Genomic DNA, 26333 nt, shown 5'->3' with positions numbered 1-26333 from the left:
TAGATAAGATGTGAAGCAATCAGATCTCTCATTTACTACTAGTAGGCATGTAAGTAAGTGTAACTATTTAGAAAACCATCTGGAAGTAACTAAGACTGAATATATACATCTCCTGCAACCTAGCAATTCTACCCCTAGGTATATATCCAACAGAAATGAATATATTCATCCAGGGGTATGTACAAAAATGTCATCTAAAGCAGCACTATTCCTAATATCCCAAACTAGAAACAATCAAAATGTCCACTGATAGGAGGAATAAATAAATTGTGGTATATTCATACAACAGAGTAATATATCAATTCATTTTGAAAACTACTGATGGGACCCTGGGTGGCTCAGCGGTTTAACACCTGTCTTTGGCTCTAGGGCATGATCCCGGGTGAGATGGAGCACCGTAGGGAGTGAGTGGCAGGGCAAGAGGGGGAGGCTTCTGCAGTTCTGGTGATGTAGCAGCCCCGCAGACGTGCAAGAGCACTTGGTTCCAGGGCTCCAAACAGACCAACTTCTGCCACTCACTGCTGAGGAAATCCAAAAGCAGAGAAATGAGTGGTGCTAGAACAAGAACGGAATTTATTTCCATGAGCCCAATGCCAAGAAGACAGCAGACTAGTGTCTCAAAGGCTGACTCCAAAATGCTGAAGTATTTCCAAGTTTTTATAAGGAAAATGTGGGACAAAGGTGGTTAGGCATGTAGGCAGTGAAGGTCCTGTCAATCACAGTCTTGGGCAGGATCTGCTGGCTCGGAGCAGTCCTTGTTGCTTGCAGGGGTAGTTTTGGTTCCCATCAGGGAATGCTTTACTCTCAGGGTCTTCTGTCTGAGCCAAGTGTCAAGCTATAAAGAGGAACCCAACTAGAAAGTCTGAGGTCAAAATGGAGGCACTGAGAGTACCTGGGGGCTCAGTGGCTGAGCACCAGCCTTCGGCCCAGGGCGTGATCCCGGGGTCCTGGGATCAAGTCTCACATCGGGCTCCCCACATGGAGCCTGCTTCTCCCTCTGCCTGTGTCTCTGCCTCGCTCTCTGTCTCTCATGAATAAATAAATAAAACCTTAAAAAAAAATGGAGGCACTGAAGTCCTTTTTCTTGCCCCCCTCCCAAATCTTCTTTCAGTAATGTTCTGTTTCTTGATCTGGATACTAGTGTTCCTAATTTATTCACTTTATAAAAATCTATTGAGCCGTATTCTTATGTATACTTTTTGTATTTTGTAGTTCAATAAAGAATTTACTTGAGAGTGTACTGATTCAACAAGTGGTCTTGGGAAAACTAGATATCCATATGCAAAAGAATAAAGTTGTTGCCTTACCTTACACCATATATAAAAATTAGTTCAAAATGGAAGACCTAAATTTAACAGCTTAAACTATACAACTCCACAAGAGAAAAGCTTCATGAAGTTGGATCTGACAACAACTAATAGAAAAAATAAATTGGCCTTTGTCAAATTAAAAACTTTTGTGCATCTGAGGACACTGCCAAGAAAGTGAAAAGACAACTTGTGGAAAGGGGAAAATACCTACAAATCACATATCTAATAAGGGATAATATCCGGAATACATAAAGAACTCATAAAACTCAACAATGACAAAAAAAATTTTAATGGGCAAAGGATATGAATAGACACGTCTCCAAAGACTATATAATAATGGCCAACATGCATATGAAAACATGTCCAATATGACTTATCATTAGGTAAATACATATTAAAACCACAATAGGATGCTATTCCATACCCAGTAGGATTGCTATTATAAAAAATACAGAACATAATAAATGTTGGCAAGGACACAAGGAAATTGGAACCCTTGTACATTACTGGTATGAATATAAAATGATGCAGCCACTATGGAAAACAGTATGGAGGTTCCTCAAAAAATTAAACATAGAATTATTACCTTATGATCCAGCAATCCACTTCTAGGTATATACTCAAAAGAAATGAAAGCAGAGACCCAAACAGAAATTTGTGCACCAATGTTCACAGCAACATTATTCACAGTAGCTATAAGATAGAAACAACCCAAATGTCCACTGGACAGATGCATGAATAAACAAAATGTGGTAGATACATACACCGGAATTTTATTCAGTCTTGGAAAGAAGTGAAATTGTGACACATGCTACAACACTACTGAACCTTGAAAACTATGCCAAATGAAATAAACCAGATTTAAAAATATTCTATGATCCCACTTCTATGAAATATTTATAATTGTTAAGTTTATAGAGATAGAAAATACAATGATGGTTGCTGAGACCTGAAGAAGGATGCAATGAGAAGTTACTGTTTAATGAGTATAATGTTTCAGTTTGGGATAATGAAAAAGTTCCAAAGATGGATGGTGGTAATGGTTGTACAACAGTGTGAATTTACTTAATGCCACTGAGTTATATACTTAAAATGGTTCAAATGATTAATTTCATGTTATGCCTATCTTACCAAAAATTTTTAAGTTGATCTTTTAAGTTTATTGAGCCTGTATTGTTTTTCAGTCATTGTACTAACTGATGAAATTACAAGTGACTTTTTATTCTTTCATTCCATTCCTTGTAATTACTCAAAAAGGGTCATTCTAAGCATTCTCTTCCAAATCTCTTAAAATCTGGAGCACCTACCTACTTACAAATCCCAACATACCATGATCATTCCCCTTCTAAGTAATCCTATCGTTTTATCCAAATCAGATATGTTCAAACTTATGGGTCAAATCTCTGGCTCAGTTTATATCTATTACTTAATGCATTCACATAAACCAGTCCATTCCAAAAGCAGGCACTCAATAAATTTTAAATATTACTATTCATTCAAAATGTGTTAAGATATCTTTATGATAAAGAAGAAGCTAAATATTCTCACACTAAGAAAAATTCCATATCACATGTCCTATCTTCTGGTCTGGAAAAATAAAAGTGGTTGGTAAGATTAATATGAACTCTACTGCAACTAGTTGTCATTTGTCACCCCCTAATATCTAGATAATTTCCAACATTATGAGTCTTGCCTTCCCCAAACCAGAGGCTGGAAAACCTCAAGTCACAGGCTGCCTTGAAAGTAAGATACAGTGACCTCACTTCTTGCAGTGAAATGCACAGGGAAGCTATATTATGGATGATAAAATTTCTCCATCTGTTCCCTACCTTTACTATGTGCTGAAGACTTAAAGAAAAGAAGATACAGTTGCTAGCCTCAAAGCTGGAAGAAACTGAAAGCAGACTTCTTTCAGGTATTTCAAACTGTCAAAGATATTTTCCTTCTTAGGTCTCATTTTCTCCTAACTTATTCTTTGTACCTTCCTAAAGAATAGTTAAATATCATATAGGGTTTATATATATTATTTTAAGATCCAAATAAGTTGACTCTTGAACAAGGCAGAGGTGAGAGGTTCAACGGCCCTTGCAGTTGAAAATCCACAAAGGTTTCTGACTTCTCAAAAACTTAACCGCTAACACCCTACTGTTGCCTGGAAGTCTTATTGATAAAATAAATAGTTGTTTAATATAATTCATATGTTATTTGTATTCTATAGTGTATTATTACAATAAAGGAAACTAGAGAAAAGAGAATGTTAAGAAAACCATAAGGAAGAGAAAATACATTTACAGTACTGTATTGTATTTATGAAAATAATCCAGGTAGGCCTGCGCAGTTCAAAGGCATGCTGTTTAAGGATCAATTGTGCCTCCTGCAAACTTCTGGCATAAATTAAATGAATAAAACCATAGTTTATCAATACACTGAACTGCAACAGATGTAAATTACAAGCTACTACAAAATACAACTTTATGCAGCAGTCTCTTTTTAAATAGACACATTCTGTTTCATAGGCTTTCCACATATTTCACCTCTGATAAACACATACTTGAAAAATTAGGTTGGAAAATACACTGGCTCGCTGCCATTCCCATAACTCATAGTAAGATACAAATCAACAAAACTGTTTATGAGGTAGCTCTAAAAGCTCAGCTTTCAAAAGACTATGATTAAAAGCAAAAAAAAAAAAAAAGCTATGCATATTTGTTTGCTGCTAATCACATATGCATTCCACTCATTATTTTCAATAAGCATTCTTACTACAGAATTTTTATATTATGCAAGATGAGGCAAGAATTCTATGGACTTCAGTTAAGCAGATGTGATGAAATAAAGGGTACAAAAAATGAGTAGCATAGGCTTTTTAAAATGAATTCTGTCAAGAACACACTAAGCATGTTTCTCAACATATTTTTAATAAATTAACTCTTTATCCACTCAAATGTCAATAGCCCTAGGATAACACAAGGATATTTGTGTGTGGGCAGGGGGAGTCTTTTAAGCCCAAAAGCCAAAGTGCTAGGCAAGAGTAACCTCCTTCCATTTTGTCTACAGAGCCTCAGACTGAGTATAAAACAGAGGTCTACTATAAAGAAGCTTCCCAACAGGCACAATCAACCAACTAGAAACAACTATCTGAACATAAAATATCTGGAAATGGAACAGGTCTAAGGAATTATCATCTGATTAAGTTTAATAACATAGGGCTAGCTTTAATAAATTAATCTCAATGACTTAAACATCTTTCAGTGGTATTCAAGGCAACCTGCAACATTAAAGCTCCATTAACTTACATCATGCATGACTAAACACAGAGCTAGGTAAAGGTGAACTTCATTATCCCCATCTTGTCTTAATTTGAATTACTTTTCTTAATTCAAATTTATGACAACCAAAGCAGTAAGATCTTATGCTAGGACTATGTGCACAGTGATTCATCAGTATTTGTCTGATTCATTCCCAATGGGGTCAGACACCCCCATTTCTATAGGACCACAATCTAAGTCCACATTAGTTAGTAGCAGGCTTGGGATCTCTAGGGCTCCTCCACTGTTTTTTCGCTGGGTCACAGCCCTCCCAAAGCCCTGAACTTCCATTCTTTTTCACCTCACCCTCATGACATCTGCTTGAAGCTCTCCTTCTAGTTACTAATAAAAGCCACACGAGTCATTTGGACATTCTGTGTCTATACATTTTAAATCCAAAATAGCTCTGTGTTTGCATAGGACCTGGTGCAAGATGGCATTTACACTCCAAAGAAGGCCGTGGGGAAGCAAAGGATACTACTCCTATTCATAATGAAGCCAAAGAAAAAATAAAATAAAATAAGATAAAATAAAATAAAATAAAATAAAATAATAAGGAAGCCAAAGGCCAACTTTAGAGAAAGGATGGGAATCAACATAACATATACTAGCATACTGCCAGACCCTATACATACTACAACTTAAAAATCTGTGTGCACATCCTCGAACATGGATATTTTTTCTGGTTTTCTAGATCAATCTAAATGTATTTCACTTTTGCTGTGCTGCATTCAAAGCACTATCTTATCAAATTAGGTCCCATCTGAAACTTCATTTTGGCTTGCTTAATTAAGTCTATCCCCCAAACACTTAAGAAACCTCATTCTTCTTAAACAGAAATGATGAGGACAGGCTATAGTCTTTGACACTACTTTATATTTTGTTATTTTCTCATTGAACCTTTGAACATTACATGAAAGGCCTAAGTCTGTATCAATTGGAACTGCATGAGAGAAAGTTTAGTAATATGTAAAAGCACTAAACAAGAAATCCTAAACAGGGAGATAACTAGAACCTTTTTTCCATTCTGCAGCTCATTTAACTTTGCTATCTTTTCTATTAAACCATCCACCCTTCCCCTTCAGCCAATGAACTATTCTAATTCCAGAGAGTGAAGATTTGAGAGAAGAAAAAAGAGAGATTGCTCTTCTTCTCAATATGAATGCAGGAGTACTCCCAATACTGATTGCCTGATTTTAAATTGTCCTTATCAAAACGCTATAAAGCAATTGTGAAGCTTCCTTTCAACTAGTGGGCCCCAATTATCACAATCTAGGCCTTTTGAAGAAATCATTAAAGAAAAGTCAAATCACATGCATAAAGAAAAGAGCTTGGCAGGATTTTCTGGTCATCTGATGGATAAATCAGCTGCCTAAATATTACGGATTATGTAAGATGCATAAACTGTGAAACAAGCATCAAAATGTAATTATTCATGCCTCCCCCCATTAAAAACTTTATTTTCAGGCTGTTTTCATTTACTCTTTCAAAGTTCAGAACATAATCTCACTATCTCACTGTTCTCCTGCAGTTCATGTGAAGTCACAAAATTGTAACCACTAAAAATTTCATGTAAGCCATGGACAGATACAGATAAAGCAGGGAAAACATCACAGAAGATTCTGTCCTCTTCCACAGTCTCATCTATGAAAGCGTTCCCCTCCATCAGGGGGAGAAACTGATCTCACCAGAGATTATGTAGCTTTAGGCCAGGACGCTGCTGCTCTGGGAGTTTATGACCTCATCTGTAGAATAACTGGGTTAGACCCCCCCCCCCCCCCACGAAGATGATCTCTAAGACTCCTTCTAATTTACTACAGAATTTTTATATTATGCAAGATGAGGCAAGAATTCTATGGACTTCAGTTAAGCAGATGTGATGAAATAAAGGGTACAAAAAAGGGTACTTTTGTAACTCTATTTTGGACAATGTCTTTAACTTGGACTCCAGCCAACTGGGTAAAAATATGTCTCCACACTGACAATACTGCAAACAGAGAATCCTAAACTAAGAAATGTTTGACTTACTTCCTTATGTGTTACAGGAAGCAGTCCTGTGAGGAGCGTTCTGGATGGATAATCAGAAGCCCCATTCAAGTGTTGGCTCTACCACTTATGAATATTTTCACTTGCAGTGAAGCACTCAAATGCTCTAGATTTTAATCTTGTTCACTCTAAGACAGAAATGATTCTTTATCTACCACCATCATATAAAAATATACAAATTAAGTGAGATATGTCAGTCATAGAATCATAATCTGTTACTTCTAAGACTTGCCAACATTTACTGAACACTTATTAACTGTTTCCCAGACATTATATAATCCTCAGGCTTCTATTCTAAAGATGGAGAAACAGTGTAATTTGCCCAAGGTTTTATGGCTAGCAAAGGGCACAGCCTAGATTTGAAACGAGCTATCTCCCAAACCCCACACTCCTAACCCTTATTTATAGTCTATGACCAAATAAGGCTGAGAAACCCTGAACACTAAATCATTCCTCTTAATGAGCTTTAACAAAGTAAAAGTAGTGGGAGCTGCAACTAAAAGAAAAATTTTAACTTTAATCCAAACCTTATTTCTAAACTTAAAAACAGATCCTTTTCCCCCCACCAGAACACCTATTAAATGAATTTGTGTTTGATGGAAACAAAGTTCATACAATACCCATCCAAATTAATCCAACCTTCTTGTTTTACAGAAAGAGAAACTAAAGCCCAGAAAAATTAGAGACCAGGTCAAAAGGCCAGCTGACCACAGACTCAGGTCTAGAACACTGGACCAAGGCCATTCCAGGGCTGCCTTCAGGCTCCACTGCCTAGTTAGGATACCCTCTGGAAAGGTAAGACATTAATGTTACCACGTTTCCAAAGAAGATTCCTCCAAACCAACAACATTTTAGAACATAGTATCAAAAAGTTTCCCCAAAAGGGTAAAGAAAACTGTGGCAAAAGTCAAGGCTCTTTGCAAAAGAAAGTAACCATGAACTCCATCAGCCAGCCACCCTTGTTTCCCCACTCCATTTGCCTGTTTATTCCCTCCAGCACAAATCCAAGAACTTTTGGAGGAGCCAGCCTCCTACCTGGCTCCAGCTTCAAAGCACCTGTGTGTAGTATAAATTCACCATTTCTATACTCATCAAACTTGACTTTTCAAATACTCAGACTGACTTTTCTCACAGAGAACAAATGAGAGGACAGTCCCCAGGGAAGTCAGATGGCCAGTGGGAGAGAGATACCCAACACTGCATCCTGTGGATTTCCACTGGGAGGGTCTTTGTGCAAAAATACAAGAGGTGGAATGAAATTAAACTGAATGGGTTAAATTGCAATTTTCATCTCTGTGTTGTTAAATATCCAACATGACAATCCTGGTTGGATTTCAAGTCACAAAAATGCCTTGCAAAAGTCAAAAATTTTGGTCTTTTTGTATTTACTGATGAAAATCCAACATTTCTATCTTGTGCCAGTTAGCTTTGCAACCTGGTCCCACAACAGAAGAAGCTTCTTTCATCAGTCATGTAAAACGTTCTGAAATTGCTCTAACATATAAACCTGTGTAATTTTTTTAATTCTCAGGTCAACATGTAACAATACAGCATGACCTCAAATAATCCCTTACTATGCTCCTGAGCAAATGGCTGAATTTTCATTAAACTTTTTTATTCATTTATACATATATCACCCTTCAAAAGGAGAGGGCTAGGTCAGTACATACTTTTAAGAGAAATTGTTTTTACAAAGCATCCTAAGAAAATTGCTTGTTCTAAGGAATTTTGAGAGGAATTTTACAATGAATCAATCTTAATCTCAGAAAATATGCCCAGAGTATAGGAGAGAATGAGACTGCAATGCTGTGTTGAAGTGCTACATGACCAGAAAACAGATCCTTAGTTTAAAAAAAGAGAGAGAGAGCTTGAGAATATCTTACAGATTTATTTCTCAACCACAGAGACTGGACCTTCTCTGCATCCCACTTGCCAGGTCCGTCCATGTGTGCAGCAAGCAGAAGGTGGCAAACACAATGGCTTCAGGGGAGTATGCATGGGGAAACCATGGTCTTCCCTTTTTTCCTTTGTGTTCCATAATTACTTAAGTATGAGTTGATAATTCTGAACTACCATATGACATGCTAATAACAAGTTGGCAAGTAAAAGGTACTTCTCTGTCTCACAGATAAAATACTTAATGTAGAAATAGAACTCGCTAAGGGGAATATTAAGAAAGCCAGATGAGACAGGAGACTAAATCAGTCACTCCTCTAAAGGTTTTCGCTTTTCTAGGGTCTTTTTTTTTAAAAGATTTTATTTATTTATTCATGAGTACACACAGAGAGTGAGAGGCAAAGACACAGGCAGAGAGGAAGTAGGCTCCACGCAGGGAGCCCAATGTGGGACTTGATCCAGGACTCCAGGATCATGCCCTGGGCCAAAGGTAGGCACTAAACCACTGAGCCACCCAGGGATCCCCACTTTTCTAGGGTCTTATATACCAACCATTCAAAAACTTTACAGAAGCTAAGAAATTCTGAAAGGGGATTTATCATTTTAACATTATAAGGTAAACTGAGACATCCGAGGTGGTGTCAAAAGCATGAGAGATAGTGATTAAACAGTAATACCTTCATGTGTGCATGCATGTGCATGTGGCTAATCTGCTTTCACATACATTAGCTGATTTGATTGCATCTCAAGAGTGACACTGGGTCGGCAGACTGGATAATGATGATAATTATAACAATATCAGTAGCAATAAACATAGCAGCAATGATCATAGTAAAAGCCCTTATTCATTTTTCAACAAAATCCTGCAATATGTTATGCATATGACATCAATGAGGACACTGGGAGTCAAACCCCCATTAAGAAAAAATGCTCAAGGCCATTGTGGCTCAAAACAGCAGTCAAGACTCAAACACAAATCTTCTCACACTAAATTCAGTTCTCCTTCTGGTATAAATTGTAATGGCACAGTCTGCCAGCCTCTCCTGCGAACATTCGTTTTTAGGGAGCTGCCCCATCTCTATCACCTATCATCTATATTTTTACCCCAAGAGTTGCCCTGTGGTCACCACATGATCTTAGCCCCTGACAACAGCTGATCAGTCCAGAAGTGGCTTCTGGACCCAAGCCAGACAAATCAGATTCCTTCCCAAGAAAATTTGTAACGGGAACCAAGGCAGATCAGATTAATCCTTATCTGGGTAGCTGGAATGTAACATGTAGACTGGGAATTGTTGCCAGACCCAATTTTCATCATGTGGAATTGGACTAAAACAGACCATGGCGACAAAGAATGAAGGACATATGTAAGGAAACTTAGAAAAGGAGGCCTCAACAGAGTACCAATTCCGGGGTCTGTTCCTCAGTCCAGCTGTGATCCTGATTCCATGAACACCTCAGGAACCCTTCAGTGGATGTCCTCTCCTACCTTAGGCTGCCTCTTGTTAGGTCTCTGTTACAAGCAACCAAAGGGCCTAAGTAGTAGAAAATAAATCATATGAACAGATGCCAAGCCCCACACTGGGAGACCTCACATACAACATTTCTATATCTTGTCTACTCAGTACTCTTCTCTTCTTCTGGAACAGTATCCCCCTCTATTGGAAGGGGACACTGTTTGCTAGCCATATGGCTCTAGTAGGGGATGCTACCCTAACCTTGGCTATATTTCATTAATATAGTCTACAGACTCAACAACATCCCTATGAAGTATCATTGTAACTTTTTAAATGAGGCTAAAAGAAACTCATCATCTTGCCCCAAATTGAAACATCAATAATAATATTGCCAGCTTCAAACCAAGGTATCTCTGACTTCAAAATGTGAACTTTTTCCATATACAACTTTCCCTCCCTTGTGTCTTATAACACCTTAGTATCAACTCATGAACAATATTTACTGGGCCACTTTTTTGTACATAGTATTGGAAAGCAATGGGAAAGAAAGCAATATAAAATATAGGGAAACAAATGCAATTGTTTACAAATGTTAAACAAAAAAAAATAAAAATAAATAAATAAATAAATAAATAAATAAATAAATAAATAAACCAATGTTAAATCACAATTCCCAAGCTATTCTGGCTTTTGGGGGTAGGGGCCAGTGGATGGTAGGTATGTATGTGTTTTACACACTGAAGTCCAATGAAAGCACTCATCAACTTTATTCTAGTAAATCACCTCTGTCCTAAAGCACTTTTGATTCTTGTGAAAATGAAGAGGTTGTTTTCTATGAAATCGTGCAGAGACAGTGGTCTAGAACAAATATCATGGACACAGTTAAATGCTACACACAGATATTTTATCTCTAGTGGAAAAAATAAATAAGAGAAAAATCACCGAATACATTCAAGTCTCCTTTTTTTCAGCTGGTAAACTGTCAGTTAACAATAATGGATTTTATACTTTGCTTAACCTTGCAAGCCTTTCTTCAAACAAACTCTCTATGGAAAACCAGGCATTAAAAGTAGACCCTGGCCACTCAGTACCTATACCTCCCCATGCCCAGGGTGTGATCCTGAAGTCCCAGGATATATCCCAGGATATATAAAATCTTTAAAAAATATAAAATAAAAGCAGTATACGTTTAATCCCCATATTTCAAAATCAGTATATGTTTAATCCCTAACACCAGTAAACCTTACTCCAGGAAGTTTCCTTGACTTCTCATTATCACCATACTCCCTCAACCACTTATACTGGAAGAAGAAGGAAGAGAAGGAAGGAAGACAGGCAGTTGGGAGGGAGGAAGGAGTCTTTCAAATTTACAGCAACATCTTCACACAGTGGTTCTCAAAGTGGTCTGAGTGTCCCTGGGGGGTCTCTGTGACACTTCCAGGGGGTCCTCCCTTCTCCCCCACTTGTCATCCATGTGATGCTGGATTTTTCTCATTTGCTTCAGCCAGTACAACACATCACAACAAACTGAACACAGAAGCAGATATGAGAATCCAGCTGTCATCTATGAAGCCAGACAGTTAAAGACATGTGCAAAAACACAAAACAATGCCACTAAATATTTTTTGAGAAAATAGTTACTTTTTATTAAAATATAATTTGTTAATGACTTTGTTATTTTTAAATAAACAAATATTTTAAACTTTTCTATTTTATTTTTTTTAAGATGTATTTATTTATTCATGAGAGACACAGAGAGAGAGTCAGAGACACAGGCAGAGGGAGAAGCAGGCTTCCTGCAAGGAGTCCTATGGAGGACTCTATCCCGGATTCCGGGATCATGCCCTAAGCAGAAGGCAGAGGCTCAACTGCTGAGCCACCCAGGCATCCCTAAAATTTTTCTATTTTAATTTCTAATGCCATAAATACTGATACATAAAACACATAATAATAATAAAAGCACTCTGGGGATCTTTAGTAATTTTTTAGAATATCATAGGGTCAGTTCTGAGACCAAAAAAGTTTAAGAACTACAATCTTATACTATATTAATTAAATATTTACTTTTATAGAGGACAGAGAGTCCATAACTCAAACCTGAAAGCTTCAGTGATACTTCCTAAGTGGAAGATAAGACTCACTGGGAACTTATATTTTTCTAAAATTCTTCATGATTATGTGAGTTGGTAAACTTCAAAACTGATAAAATTAGATTACCCCACAAATTTACACTTAACATAAATTTACACATAAATATAACCAAAAGAATGTATTTCTCAAATGTAATCAAAAGAATATATTTCTGTAGTTGTCTAAACATATTTAAAATGAATTAGTATTAATTATAACACCAAAAAAATTTACCTATCATATATACTTTCTGTACTACACCTAATAACTTCATAATTATAATCTGACTTCAGCAGCAATGTCTCTAACATCTAAGCAATTCAAATTGATGTGTTATATTCATAAATTTAAGCAAAAGCAGCTGCACAAAAGATACTGTTAACTGCCATATCAATAAAAAAGACTAGTAACCAAGTGGGAGGACAGTCATTTGGTTTTTAATATATATTATGGCAAGAAAAATCATAAGTATAATGTAAGTTCTCAAATTAAATAAAATGTTAATTCATGCTGCTGTTACTAAGATATGTTTATATATCTTTAAAATTTAAGCTTGAATATTTATACTTACAATCAATGCAATTACAATCATCATTGCCAAAAACATCTATTAAAGGCAGAGATGATCATATCAAGATGTAAAGTATGTAGGAATATGTTTTATGCAACAGACATGCTTCCTTCCAGACAAAAAGTTTGTAGAAATTACAAAATGTATAAGCCTAAATGTATAATAAACATGATGTTTTATACAGGCAAAAAAAAAAAAAAAAAAAAGAGAGAGAGAGAGCCAAAGAGATCAAAGAAATACACTCTCCAACAAGATGTCAAAGGAGATATTTCCTGTTAACTTTGTGAAATAAAGATACACAGTATAAACTCAAAAAGAAATATAAGTAGGTTAATCATAAATGCACATAATAAAAACTACTTAGGCTAATTTAGACTGGCTCTAAATTATTCTATCTGCTTTTTCCTAAGAGAAAGAAAGAAATGGAGGATTTCTCATGCTGTCCACCTTCCTATTTGAAAATAGACATTTTAGCGATCTAAATGAAAAAAATTGTTCAGACTTCTCTTAAAAAGATAAGACAGCAACAATGGTTTGAATCATCAGATCCCACACTTCAGATAAAGAAAACAAGGCCCACAGAGCAAGACAAGCTTGTAAAGTCAAGGAAAGAACAAAATCCTGACTGCGATCTCCTCATATAAATTGGCTCCTCAGACCCTTCCAAACTTCTACAAAAATACCAGCTTTAAAAATGTTACTTGAAATGTTGCATTGTTTGCAAATAAAATGATCTTCAAATTACCATATCACTAGCTCTTCAAGGGACAGTAGATTTTTCCCTCAGTTACTTATTTTTTATAATTAGTAGACTAAATTGACTTCATCAAGATTACTCTCCTGTACTAAATAAAGAGAAGAGGAGACTGTCAATGCATAAGCTTGGAAAAAGTCACACAGCCTTGGCCAAATGCATCTCACAGAAGGCAGAGTCAATGGGGACCATTCTGTTAGAAGGGCAGGTGTAAAGGGCAGAGGGGTAGCATGTTTTTGTGAATTCAATCATATATGTTCATGGGCTAGACTGAGGAAAGTGACTTTCAACCACTGAATTCTAGTCTTTTCCTTCTCTAACTACATAAACTCTATAATTATGAGCAATATAAACTCCATACAGTATTAACATAATACTTCTTGTCCACAGATGATCACCACATTCCTCATTAAACTCTGAAATATGCAAAAGCCCCCCAAAATGTAGCCATACCTAGGATACAGAGAAGCACTCTCGTATCACAGAGTGATTTGTAGCTACTTCGCCTAAACAAAAGAATCATAGCATGGTAAACCTAAGTTAAGGTCATCTTCCAACACCTGAAAGTGTTCACAGTATCACTGAATTCTTTTTTTAAAATATTTATTTATTTATTCATGAGGGGGGAGAGAGAGACAGAGGCAGAAACACAGGCAGAGGGTGAAGCAGGCTCCATGCAGGGAGCCTGACGTGGGACTAGATCCCAGGTCTCCAGGATCAGGCCCTGGGCTGAAGGTGGCACTAAACTGCTGAGCCACCTGGGCTGTCCGTATCACTGAATTCTTAAGACAGAAAAGCTTAATGTTTTTAAAGAATGACATTAGAAATAGCAGAATTTAAATCTTCAAAAAAAAAAGATTATTTATTTATTTATTCAGAGAGAGAGAAAGAGAGAGAGAAAGAGAGGCAGAAACACAGGCAGAGAGAGAAGCAGGCTCCATGCAGGGAGCCCGACGTGGGACCCGATCCTAAGTCTCCAGGATCACAACCCCGGGCTGCAGGCGGCGCTAAACTACTGCACCTCCGGGGCTGCCCAGAAATAGCAGAATTTTAAAAAATGTTTTTAAAAGTATACAAAACAGAGACTGGGCAAGATTTATGAGTCTTTCCATGTGAAACACGTAGCTATTAAGTTCACGATGCAAAAGAATTAATATTCAAAAGTTTTAAATATGTCTATTATGCTGCAAAGCAGTGAATACAACTTTAAATGGGTATCTAATTTCATATGTCCCCAAAAAGAATATTCACTGAAAGAAAATCCAGTTGAATAGATTATGTTGTAGCATTAATATTCTGCTGAATACAGATGTTTGTTCTATGCCCCAAGCCATCAAAATGCAAGATTTTCTATCATAGTTTGTCTGCCTTTTTCCAACAGATTCAAGAATGTAAATCATTGCCTTTAAAGGAAATTCATGAATTAATTGTACCCCTACAACCACAAGAACATTTTATTTTACTCTAGTCAAAGAAACCACTATCTGTGGAACAGATCTCTGCATTACAAAGAGAAGACACAGCAGTAATTGGCTGTGATGTGCCTAACCAAAACCCCAAACAGGGCAGAGACACAATTTCCTAACAGAGCCCTGGGCTGCATGCACTGGAAGGCAAAGCCAGGAGGAAGGCTCACTGAGTAAGAACTAAGATCCAGGACCTGGGAGCCATTAAATTAATCCATAATAGTCCTACTGATGACTTGAAATGCCATCTTTTCTGAAGAGTAAGAAAACTCATTCTCCATATATGTGCACAGAACACTCCTCAATCTCCAGTAAAATATAGAACAGAATGTCCTTATTTCAAACTTACCTAGAAATAATTACTGGGAAGGCCAAGAACAAGCACACAGATACCACACTGCCATTGCCAGTTTAGCTCAGTTCAAATTAAACCCTCTTATGGAAGGCTTGAACTCCTTGGTAATATGTCCTTCCTGGAAAATGAGTGGCCTCTTATTGAGAACAGGCTTCCCACGAAGTCTAGGAGGTTTTAAGTGCTAACTGTCATGGTATGACCTCCTTCGGGTTGTCTTGGTCCTGGATCCACAGAGGATGGATCTTCTCTTGGCCTCTCCCATCTGAATACAATAGGAATGCTGAGCATCCTCTTGAAAACTAGAGTCAAGACAGGCAGCTGGCCGTCTCTTCATTGCCACACCCCTTCACCAAGTAGCCATAGCAGCTTGTGCATGTCTATCAGAAATCTCTAGGAGCTACGTGGCCTAAGTGCAGAATGTTTTTAGATGGAGCACTTTGAGAGCCAGGCTGTTGCCAGAATGCCACCCCATTTCCAGATTTTCCACCGTCAGTGGAAAGGCCCATCATAAATATTATCAATGGTCACAAAGGACTATGGTTTGCCTTTTAAGAGATGCCACAAACTTAATTCACAAAATATGGATGCAACTCATTTAGTCCCCAACACAACTCTATGGAGTAGATGTCAGTATCACATTCCCATTTATAAAGAAATGGAAGCTCCACAGGCTTAAAAACACCTGGCTCAGTTTCTCAGGAAGCTTATTATTATTACTAATAAGAAGCCCTTTAAGTCCCATGACCCTCTCCCCTTCTATTTTACTTCCTACTTCAATACAATGAGCATAGGCCTAAAACCATAAAGGCAATACATTTTATAACAGATTGTTGGGTAAGACAGTGTTCCTGGGCCTTCTACAGATCTTGCCAGAAGTGCCAGAGCTGAAGGCCCTGCCCTTTCACCTTTCACCCATGCCACTTAAGACTGTTTATGCAGCAGGTAACCTTGACAGATAACTCAACTTCTCTCCTCCTTTCTTCATCTCCTCTCCCATCCTCAGCAGAGACTAGGCTTACTTACTGCTTGCTTTAAAAGTGGTGGAGTCCTCAGTGCATAACTCAGCTATGATGCAAACACCTTATGTGCACAGCCTCCATCTGGGCCATATCAAGTCACCACTGTGGGTCTTTAGGAGCAAGGGGGAACCAACATAACTATAAGGATGATCATGCTGCTTGCTGTGCCATAAAGTATAAACCCTTTTGTCTCTGACCCAGGAGTTTCCTGTCTTCTGCCTACATCAATGAAATAGTAATAAGCTAACTTATTAATTTATAAGCAGGGTAACATCAAATCTCAGGACCAATAATAATGCTCTTCAATATTAAACTAAAATTTGCAAGACTTGACTTTATTTTCCTTTTTCAATGTTCCTTTTTTAGCAAGCATTCATATATGAAGGGTAATCAAAGTGAAGTTCCTGGTTTGCACAAGATGATCCAGTTCACACCTGCTGACCTACTAATTTCTGTCCAGTAAGTCTCTCCCCCCCTTCTCTCTCCAAAATGTCTAGACTTGTATATTAAAACACATTATCACCCTAGTTATATCTCAGTAGATGAATTTATACTTTTTGTAAATACATAAATTGCTTAATTTTTTCTGATTTTTTTAAAAAAACAAAATGGAAAAACATGGTCTCACTTCAATGCTTTCATTGAAAACATCTCCTCCCCCCGCCCAAGAATTTGATCCACTATAATTACATTTTGCAAATAGTGGAAAGAAGGTTTTACATTCAGTATCCTCCTGATATAAGAAGACAATGAATACTCGTTAAGAGCTTTGCTGTTTGCAAAGCACATTTAGACAGGCTTTATTTTTTCCTTTTAGGAAATCATCATCTAAAATTGAGAACGATACAAAACTCGTATACATTCAATTAAATTTTATATTAATGTTTAAACATTGGTCCCACCACCCACAAAAAATGGAGTGGGGGGCGGAAATATCCTCCAAGAAAAATAATGAGGCCACAGCATGAAGATGTGACTTTGCAGGTTCTGGGAAGCCATCCAGTTTCCACATCCTTGTCTCTGCAGTCCCATCCACGTGGGGAGTTGGACAGCTTGTCTCATGCACAGCAAAGAAACAATGGCTCTCAAACCTTCCCGAAGGGCAGCCAAAGTGTTTCATGCCTCTGAATAACTTTCTATATGCCCTCCACCAGGTTTAATGCAGCAAGGTCCCCTCTAAATAGAGTGTTTCTACTTACATAGAAACACAGGCAGCCACTTAACTCAATGTCCCTAATATTGATTCCTCTTCATCCGTATGCTTTGGAGTCAGCAGTCAAGCACCGCTGTCGGGCAAACCTCACTCCTTCCTCATTCTTTCCTGCCCTGCACATCTCCTACACATACAACAAGATCTTGAAGATGTGATGAAAGGAAAAAAGGAAGTCACTCTACCTCAAATTATGTTTATTATCATAAACAAGGAAGCTGACCCAGTGTCAGCAAAGTTAGCATGTGGTTAAGCAGATTAGAGACTGTACAAAATATGCCTTCAACTAAGCTGTAGGATAATCCTAAAGAAAGTAAAAGGAAATTAGTGTAGGCCTTGGTTTACAAACTGCTTCAGATATGCCCAAAAGTCAAGTGAATTAACAAAAAGAAATACAACTCACTCCATCATTTCTAGAGACTAGAATATTTCAAAAATAAACTTGAAAGTGATAGACTAATCAAAATAAAAATGGTATTTGCTTTTTTCCTAGGTAATTAATAAACAAAGCTAAACTACTGTGTTCTTTATGGATGGGTCTGAGAAAATCATAGCATAGAAACAAAATATGTGTTTAAAAAGGATTTTTTAAAATTGTTCCAATCTTTTGTCTTCCACACCTGGAAGTGGTCTCCTCAAGAGTGGAAGCAGAATAAAAGCCCTCTTTTTGAGGAAAATGTGGTTACCCACATTTAAACCATAAACACACTGCTGACCCTTGGCAGAAGAGACACACTCTTCTGCTTCCTCTCCCCACAGTGACTGACTCTGGAGCCACTGTCACTGGGTGCAAGTCCAGCTGTGCCCCCCAAGAGCTGTGTGATAGGCAGGCCCTCTGTGCCCAAGATCCCTTGCAGGTAAATGCTCCTAACAACAGCACCTACCACATGGAGCTGCCATGAGGATGAAGGGGTTAATATCAGTAAAGTGCTTAGAAAAAAGCCTGGCACACAGTTATTTGTTAAAAAGTATTATGAAGAGAACCACAAAATAAAATCCTTCAAAGTGTCTCCCCTTTTAGACAAAAGGCAGGTTTGACACCCACCTCATTTGAAAAATTCATTTTTTGTTGGCTAGTGCGTAACATACACTTAATATCAACAAATAAGTGTGGGACAGATGGACACAAAAAGTTGTACAAATGAAAAAAACAGTACCTTCTTTCATGATTATGTTTAAAATTCCAAATACTTGATGAAATTCAAATGACCAGGATGGTAAATTGGGGACAGAGTGCTGTCCTCGCCAGTGAGTGGTACTTCCTCCCCCTGCACAGACAGTCCTGCCCCCAATGGAAATCATAAAACCGCTCATCTGCTGCCCCATCATGCTGCTCTCTTCCTATAATAAAGTGGACAGTTTCCACGTAGACCATCAGTCACACTTCCCACTGTCATTGCTCTCAATACCGCCTCCTCTATTACCAGTATTTATCACCAATATTAAAACATGAGCCAAAATGAAGTTTCTAAAGGAGCATGAAATCTATGGAAAAATATTCAGAAGCGAGGCTTTCAATTAATTCAATATTTAAATGAAATTCATTTCAGACCCAATTCAATAAGGCTTTTATATTCTGAAGACATTCCCAATAATATGAAAAAATGTTGATTTCCAAAAAGATTCTGTGTTAGTATAATTGGGAAATCTTGGCTGCTACTGTATTATAACTCAAATTTGATCTGATGAATTAATTTATAGGTCCACACAGGAAATTCAAATACTGACTCACTGGTGCTTTTCACTGGCAGCCAGATAGATGACTGCCTCAGCCCTGATCATCACTATCACTCTGGCCTTTCTTCCTCAAAATTCACTGTCCACACGTGGCCTGAAAATGCCCTTATGACTTCGGCTCTGCCCCTCTGATCACTGTCCTAGGGCAAAGTCCAGCCCCTCACCTGGCTCCTAAGGCATTTCCTGACCTAACTCCCCACCAAGCTCACTGACCTCTAATCCTAGCTAGCCTGTGGAGCAAACTTACCCTGCTCCCTTCTCACCTCTTCCTCCCCAGAAAGCCCTTCTCACCTCCTATTTGCCCTCAGTCTCAGCTTAAATGGCATTTCCTAGAATGCCTCCCAGGTGATGGACATTTACTACAGGCTTCCATCAGCACTCTCCTACCATGGAACTTTTCACATTTCACTACTACTTGTTTACTTCTTAATAGACTATAAACTCCAAGGGAACTTCCCTATTACAGAATCTCCAACACCAGGAATAATGCCTGGAGCATGATTGTAACGCATGAGATGATGACAGCTTAACCCCAACAGTGAAGACAGAGAAGTAGAGACAAAAGCAAGTAGAACGTGGTGGAACAAGTAGGACTTGGTGACAGAACAGACATGGTCAGTAATAAAGAAAGAAGGGTCTGGAAAGTCAAATTTCCACCTCGGGCAATAACACAAATAGGGCCTTTCACGACAAAGTAGGCAGAGGTGCAAATTCAGGGGACAAGGCAATGAGTTTAGTTTTAGACACACTGAGTTTGACCAAGAGGTCTTGGCTAAGAACACATAATTCCCCTGCTCAAGACACACACAGCTTCCCAGTGCACTTAAGTCAACTCCAAGTTCATTACCTATTAGGCCCTGCATGGTCTAGCCCTCTCTAACCCTCCAATATCAGTTCCACTATCTGTTTTCCCCACACCCACATCATTCTGGCCACAGTGGGTGCTCACGGTCTCTCAGTGGTGCCAAGCAAGGCACTCCGTGGCATCCCTTCACCCACTGTGCCCTCTGCCTAGAATACTCTGCCAGACCCTCATGTGGCTCCCTGTGTCTCATCACTCAGGTCCCATTCCAAGTATCACCTCCTCCCGAAGGCCCTCACCGCCAATCAAAACATCATCAGAACAGCCCCTCTCTGACTCAGTGCTGCTTTGGACTGCTCACTGTTTTGCATATTTACTGTCTGCCTATCCCACCTACACTGTAAGCTCCAAAATGTCCAGCCCCTCATCCTGTCCTTGACGAGCATAGCTCTCAGGACTTAGAACACAGTTTGGCCCTTGCTAATATTTTAACAAGTTCATTGCATGAATAGGTGACTGGATGAATAAAGTATCAGGACAGGCTTTGCCCTCCTGCCTCATCCTTGAAATGATTGTAAAAATACAAAAGGCATACAAAGTGTCAACTCCACAAGGAACCTAAAAGTGCTGACTAATCATGTCAGGAATTCCAGGAAGAAGTGCTAACAAAAGTCAAATAAAGCCCTTGAAGGAGCTAGAACAGGGAAAGGGGAAAGAGAGGGGAAGGATTTCTTCTACCTCGTCACAACTCCTGTCACAACCCTGGCTGACCACTGGGGCACTGCACTGTCTTTTGTTGTATGTATTCTTTTATTTATAGATTATATAAATTAGCGATATACTTGTCGGTTCGAAGAGCAGAACAACATACGCAGGTCCGTATGGGGGAATCTCCCTTCCACTCCTGCCCTGTTCACCCCATTCTCTACTCCACGCATATCTCTTACTACGAAGTTTTCTGAGGCTTTTGCCTTAATGAATCTCTTGTGAAACCTTTATGTGTATCATTTCATACACTGGCTGCTGTGACTGTAGGGTAAAAACCTGCAAGGAAGACTTTAGGATCAGGTGTAATGTTTAAAGATATTACCAAACTGCCTCCAGAGGATATGCCATTGTATCTGTGGAACTATTTAAAATGAAAATTCCGGGCAGCCCGGCTGGCTCAGCGGTTTAGCGCCGCCTTCAGCCCGGGGCCTGATCCTGGAGACCTGGGATCGAGTCCCATGTCAGGCTCCCTGCATGGGGCCTGCTTCTCCCTCTGCCTGTGTCTCTGCCTCTCTCTCTCTCTCTCTCTGTCTCTCATGAATAAATAAATAAAATTTTTAAAAAATGTTAAAATGAAAATTCCCAGATCCCACTTCATACTTACCAAATCAGACTCTCTAAGGGTGGAGGCCAAAAAAACATTTTAAGGACAGCCCCCCTTGTAATTGTGGTGACCAGCTGTCTTTGGGAACTACGGCCTTCACCAATCAGAGGGAGGAAGCCACTACTGCCGTACGTGCAGGGCTGTTTCCTAAGGTAGCCAGAGCCCTTCTGCCATGACCTCCTTATCAAGATTTCTCTTCCTGAATACATAATCATATCTAAGGTGCTTTTTTATACATGGGCATATGTTTACATATACATACACATGCATATACACCTTCTTATAGTCACACAGAATTGGAATTTCTCTGGGAGGACATATAAAAGTGGTTACAATAGCTGTCTTCAGGGAGTGCAAGTGGGTAGACAGAGTATGGCGTGGAGGGAGCTTTATTTTCCCCCTTGGAATTGTGTGCTGCTTACACAAATCTATTGAAAAATCAATGAAGTTATAAAATCCTCTCTTCTTACACTAATCATGGGACACCATTCCCAACAATGCTGTGGTGATTTTAAAATATGCCACAAACGTTTCCACAACTACTCACATCAAGAGGTAGTATCTAATCTTGCACCCCTCCAATGCAGACCAGTTAGTGACTCACTTCTCCTGAAGAAAATGTGCAGAAGGGCTGCCACATGTCTTCCAAACCTGGAACAGAAAGGACAGTTCCTGCCTGGCTTGTTCCCTCTCTGTGATGGCGCCCCTGGGGGAAGCCAGCCACCACAGTGGTGAGAACCCTCAAGTGGTCTGTGCAGAACATAAAGAGACCAATGGGATGAGAGGAAAAGGAGTACGATGTCTGAAAGACAAGGAAGAACCAGTAAAGACATCTACCAGGAGCAGGAGAGGTTATGAGTTCCAGCAGGGCCCCAGGCTTGGGAAGGAGGAGAGACAGGCTTCTTCTGAGGTCAAATGAAGAAGGAAAACAGAAGAGACACAGACACAGACCTGGACGCAGAAGGACAGGTTGGTGATAAGTTCAAAGCAAAAGAACTCAGTATTTCCATGCAGCTAGAGTGAGATAAAAAGCTACAAGTTCCAAGTAGAGATTTCCAAGCATCACTAAAAGACAGGAAAGAGAAATGACAAGGTTATTATTGAGAAGCATCATCCAGGTATGCTCAACAAGGTTAGAAAGTTCACCCCTTTCAGCCTATTACCACCTTCACTCAAAGCAACTGTGGGTTACCCACTCCCCAAGATCTCCAAGAAAATAGGTCACAGTTTTATAACTCTTAGTTCAACATTGTTCCACATGTTAAGTCTTAATTATGAGCTATTATGTAAATTGACTCTTTATCCTTTTGACAGCAAGAATGATTGCCCAAGACAGTCCTTTCAAGAAAACCCTCCCTACTTCTAAATCTCCCTCCCAAAGGCCAGATGGACTTAATTTCCTTATGGTCCATCTGCCAGCCCTTTAATTTCTTTTTTTAAAGATCTTATTTATTTATTCATGAGAGAGAGAGAGAGAGGCAGAGACACAAGCAGAAGGAGAAGCAGGCTCCCTGCAAGGAGCCTGATGTGAGACTCGATCCCGAATCCCAGGATCATGCCCTGAGCCGAAAGCAGAAGCTCAACCTCTGAACTACCCAGGAGTCCCTGGCCCTTTAATTTCTAATATCATCTTTCAGAAATCACCAGAATCTCCAGTCTTCCTTACATCAATTACAATTTGAAACTGTCTCTAAATCTGAGCCAATGCCATGGGTTAGGCACCATGTATAATTCATTTCAATGATCATTTCACAAGTACCTCACATGCCAAAACACCAGAACAAGCACTCAGGGAATACAAGGATCTCCTAACGGCTCCTTCCACCCAAGAGGAGAGATAAGTCATGTATATAAATAACTGTAATACAAGACAGACAGTAATAAATAGAACTACAAATAGCACACTGGGCATACAGAAGAGAAAGCGCTTCACTGCAACTTGGGGATTAAAGGTTTCATTGAAAAAATTGTATCTGAATTGAGCTTAAAGAACGGGGAAGATTTGAACTAGTAGAAAAAAAAGAAAAAAACATTTGAGAAAATGTGAGCAGTATGAGCAAAGGCAGGTCAAAGAAGAGAGCATAAAGCTTGACACAGATGGCATATAATAAATATTTTGGACTTAATAAATGACTGAATGCACCTTTGTTTGACCAAAGTCAGATATTAAGGGCCAGGAGCAATAATAACAAGATTCATTCACTTGTTCAACAAATATTTTACTGAGCACTTACTATGCGCTAGGCATTGTTCAGGGCCCTGCACATATGCCAGTGAACAACAACAATAAGACAGTCCTTGTCTTCATGGAGTTTACACTCTCATCAGGAAGTAGACCATAAATAGGCATATAATATATATGTCAGGTAGATAAGTGTTATGGTCAGAGATGTCTCTCTCCTCAGGTAGAACATAAATCTGAAGGAATAAGGGCACCAAAAAACTGACATATCTGTGTGAGGAGAGTTCCCAACAAAGGGAAAGTCAAAAGTCTTGCAGTACTTCCTTACTGACACGTTCAAAAAATGACAACATAGCCAATATGATAAAGCAGAGTAAATAAGGGGAGAAAGCAGGAAATGGAACAGAAAAGCAGAGAAGAGTCAGATCATGCAGTGCATCGAAAGGACTTTAATTTTACTGTTAATAAAATGTGACTGATATTCAAGAATTCTGAGCAAAGACCATAAGGAAGACCCTACAGAAAGCAGGATTATAAACCAGCAGGCCAATCAAGAACTGGTAGCAGGGTCCAGGTGAGACAACGATGGCTTAGGTAGAGATGGTGGCAGAAGAGGTCACAAGAAGGGCCCAGATTCTGGATATACCTCAAAAATGGAGATGCCAAGATCTGATGTCAGACTGGATTAAGGAGAAAGAAATAACTTCAGTGTTTGATGCCTAAGAATGTCCTGAAGAGAAAGTAAGGCTGTAAACACAGGTTGGCCCTAACCATTGATCATTCACCAGATTAAAGATTTGGGAGCCACAAGGAGACAATGAAACATGAGATCCTCACCTAAAAAACTTGGATGAATCATGCCATCTCCCTTGCTACCAATCCTTCATCCATACAATCAAGCAAAGGGTTAGCTCTGTGCTTATCAAACTAGAATACCCATATGAGTACTCAAGCCACAATAAAATCTTATAAATCTCCCCAGAAAGCTAACTGTATAAAAAGATCTAGGGAATGGATTGTACTTACTAATTTTACTTCTTAAAACAGAAAACTGGTAATACTATGGAGCAGAAGAGAAAACACTGCTCGAACATGTACGTAACAATTTAAGTTTATGGGAACTATATTTCTCCTCAATTGGCATGTGGCATGCTTTGATAGAGAGTTTGAAAAGTTCTGGTTTAAATGGTATCTCTGGACCCTTCTGCTTTAATATTCTGTGTTTTAAACACATTTTACTGGCTTTCAACCTATAGAGTCTTCTAATGGGCAAAACACAGAAGATGGGATTGTGATTACAGAATAAAATACAACTCTTAATATCTTTCACAATGTTCAGAAGTTAAATCAGAGAAATGCGGGAAGGTAGAAGGAAAAGTCAGAGTGCAAATATCCTAGGAGCCAAGATATACTGCCAAAAGTTGATGGAATAAGAAACAAACTGAAATAAAGAAGTAGTAGTAGTATAAACAAGTTAATTCTCATCCTTCCCATTTGAATGTCAACAGATAGTATATGAAAATTGATAAGACAAGATGTAGAGGTATACACATTTCATCCAGACTTATGGAAAAGACAGCAAGCCCAACAGCCAACAAACAGATGAAAAGACACTCAAATTCACTATATATAATTCAATAAAAATAATAATTAGACATCCCTTTACTCCAATCAGAAATTAAAAAGAGCTCTGACTAGAGATGTGAGGAAAAGATACCTTCTTACTTGTTGCTGGACATAAAATGTGGTATTTTGTTTTTAAAGATTTTATTTATTTATTTTAGAGAGAGAGAAGTGCACAAGTAGGGAGAAGGACAAAGAGAGAGAGGGAGAGGATCTCAGACTCCACCCTGAGCATAGAGCCTAATGTGGGGCTCAATCTCACGACCCTGAGACCATGACCATGAAATCAAGAGTCAGACACTTAATGAACTGAGCCATCCAGGTGTCCTAAGATGTGACTTTTGAAAGCAATCAGAGATTTTTGACATCATCAGCAGAGTAGAAGCCCAGCCTCCAGCCTCCCAAAATAGCAACTGGACAGCTATCTACGAATGAAAACATCACTACAAATGTTCTGGAATCCATGTAAGCTTCAGGAATGCAATGCAGCAAAAAACCTTAGAATGACTGCACCAAAAGATTAATAAAAAGGTTCATGTTGTCCACACCATCCCACCTCCCAGGCTGGCACTGCTCATCACCAAGAGAGAATTCTTCAGCCTGACAGAGTTCTCCTCACCAGGAAAAGCAGAGCAGGGTGAGTGACCCACTTGCCACACATTTCAGGGCACTGCATGAAGGATCTATTTCCATCTCACCCTGTCCAGAGACTGGCATAGTTTAGACATCTAGAAATGGCTAGAAATAAGGAAGAAGCGCAGGGGCTACCATTATCAGCCATGCAGTAGGCGCAACTGCAGTCCCCAGTGTCTCATTCTGCAGAGACCATCAACCTTCACTGATGAGGACCTCACCAGATCTTTCAGATGACGTGGACACCCACAGTTTTCATTCCTGAGGACTTCATCTTGGACCCTAGCACACTACTCTGCAGAATAGTGAGCATCACTGTCATGAACCCACTGCAGCTGCTCCTGAGAGTCTTCCAGGTTTCATATTCACTGACAGCAGCTGCTGAGTCCCTCCTTGCTCCTCCCTCTCCCACCCACGCCACCAGGACAACCCAGGCCTCTACAGCTGCTCTTACACCTAGATCCA

General features: G+C 39.0%; 1 protein-coding gene across 4 annotated transcripts in view; it reads right to left on the bottom strand.

The window, feature by feature from the left end:
* L3MBTL4 (L3MBTL histone methyl-lysine binding protein 4) overlaps window positions 1-26333 on the bottom strand; it is a 446630-nt gene that overhangs the window by 393541 nt on the left and 26756 nt on the right. The window contains exon 1 of one of the 4 annotated variants that reach the window (XM_026005930.2): window positions 21978-22081. The exons of the other annotated variants lie outside the window; for them this stretch is intronic. The gene's annotated coding sequence lies outside the window, so the exon portion shown is untranslated. Of the gene's footprint in view, window positions 1-21977; window positions 22082-26333 lie in introns of those variants that run through there. 4 annotated transcript variants of the gene reach the window in all.

The sequence above is a fragment of the Vulpes vulpes genome, chromosome 13 (genome assembly GCF_048418805.1).
Source record: "Vulpes vulpes isolate BD-2025 chromosome 13, VulVul3, whole genome shotgun sequence".
NCBI classification, from domain to species: Eukaryota; Metazoa; Chordata; class Mammalia; order Carnivora; family Canidae; genus Vulpes; species Vulpes vulpes.
This window is presented reverse-complemented; position numbering and strand designations above follow the sequence as displayed.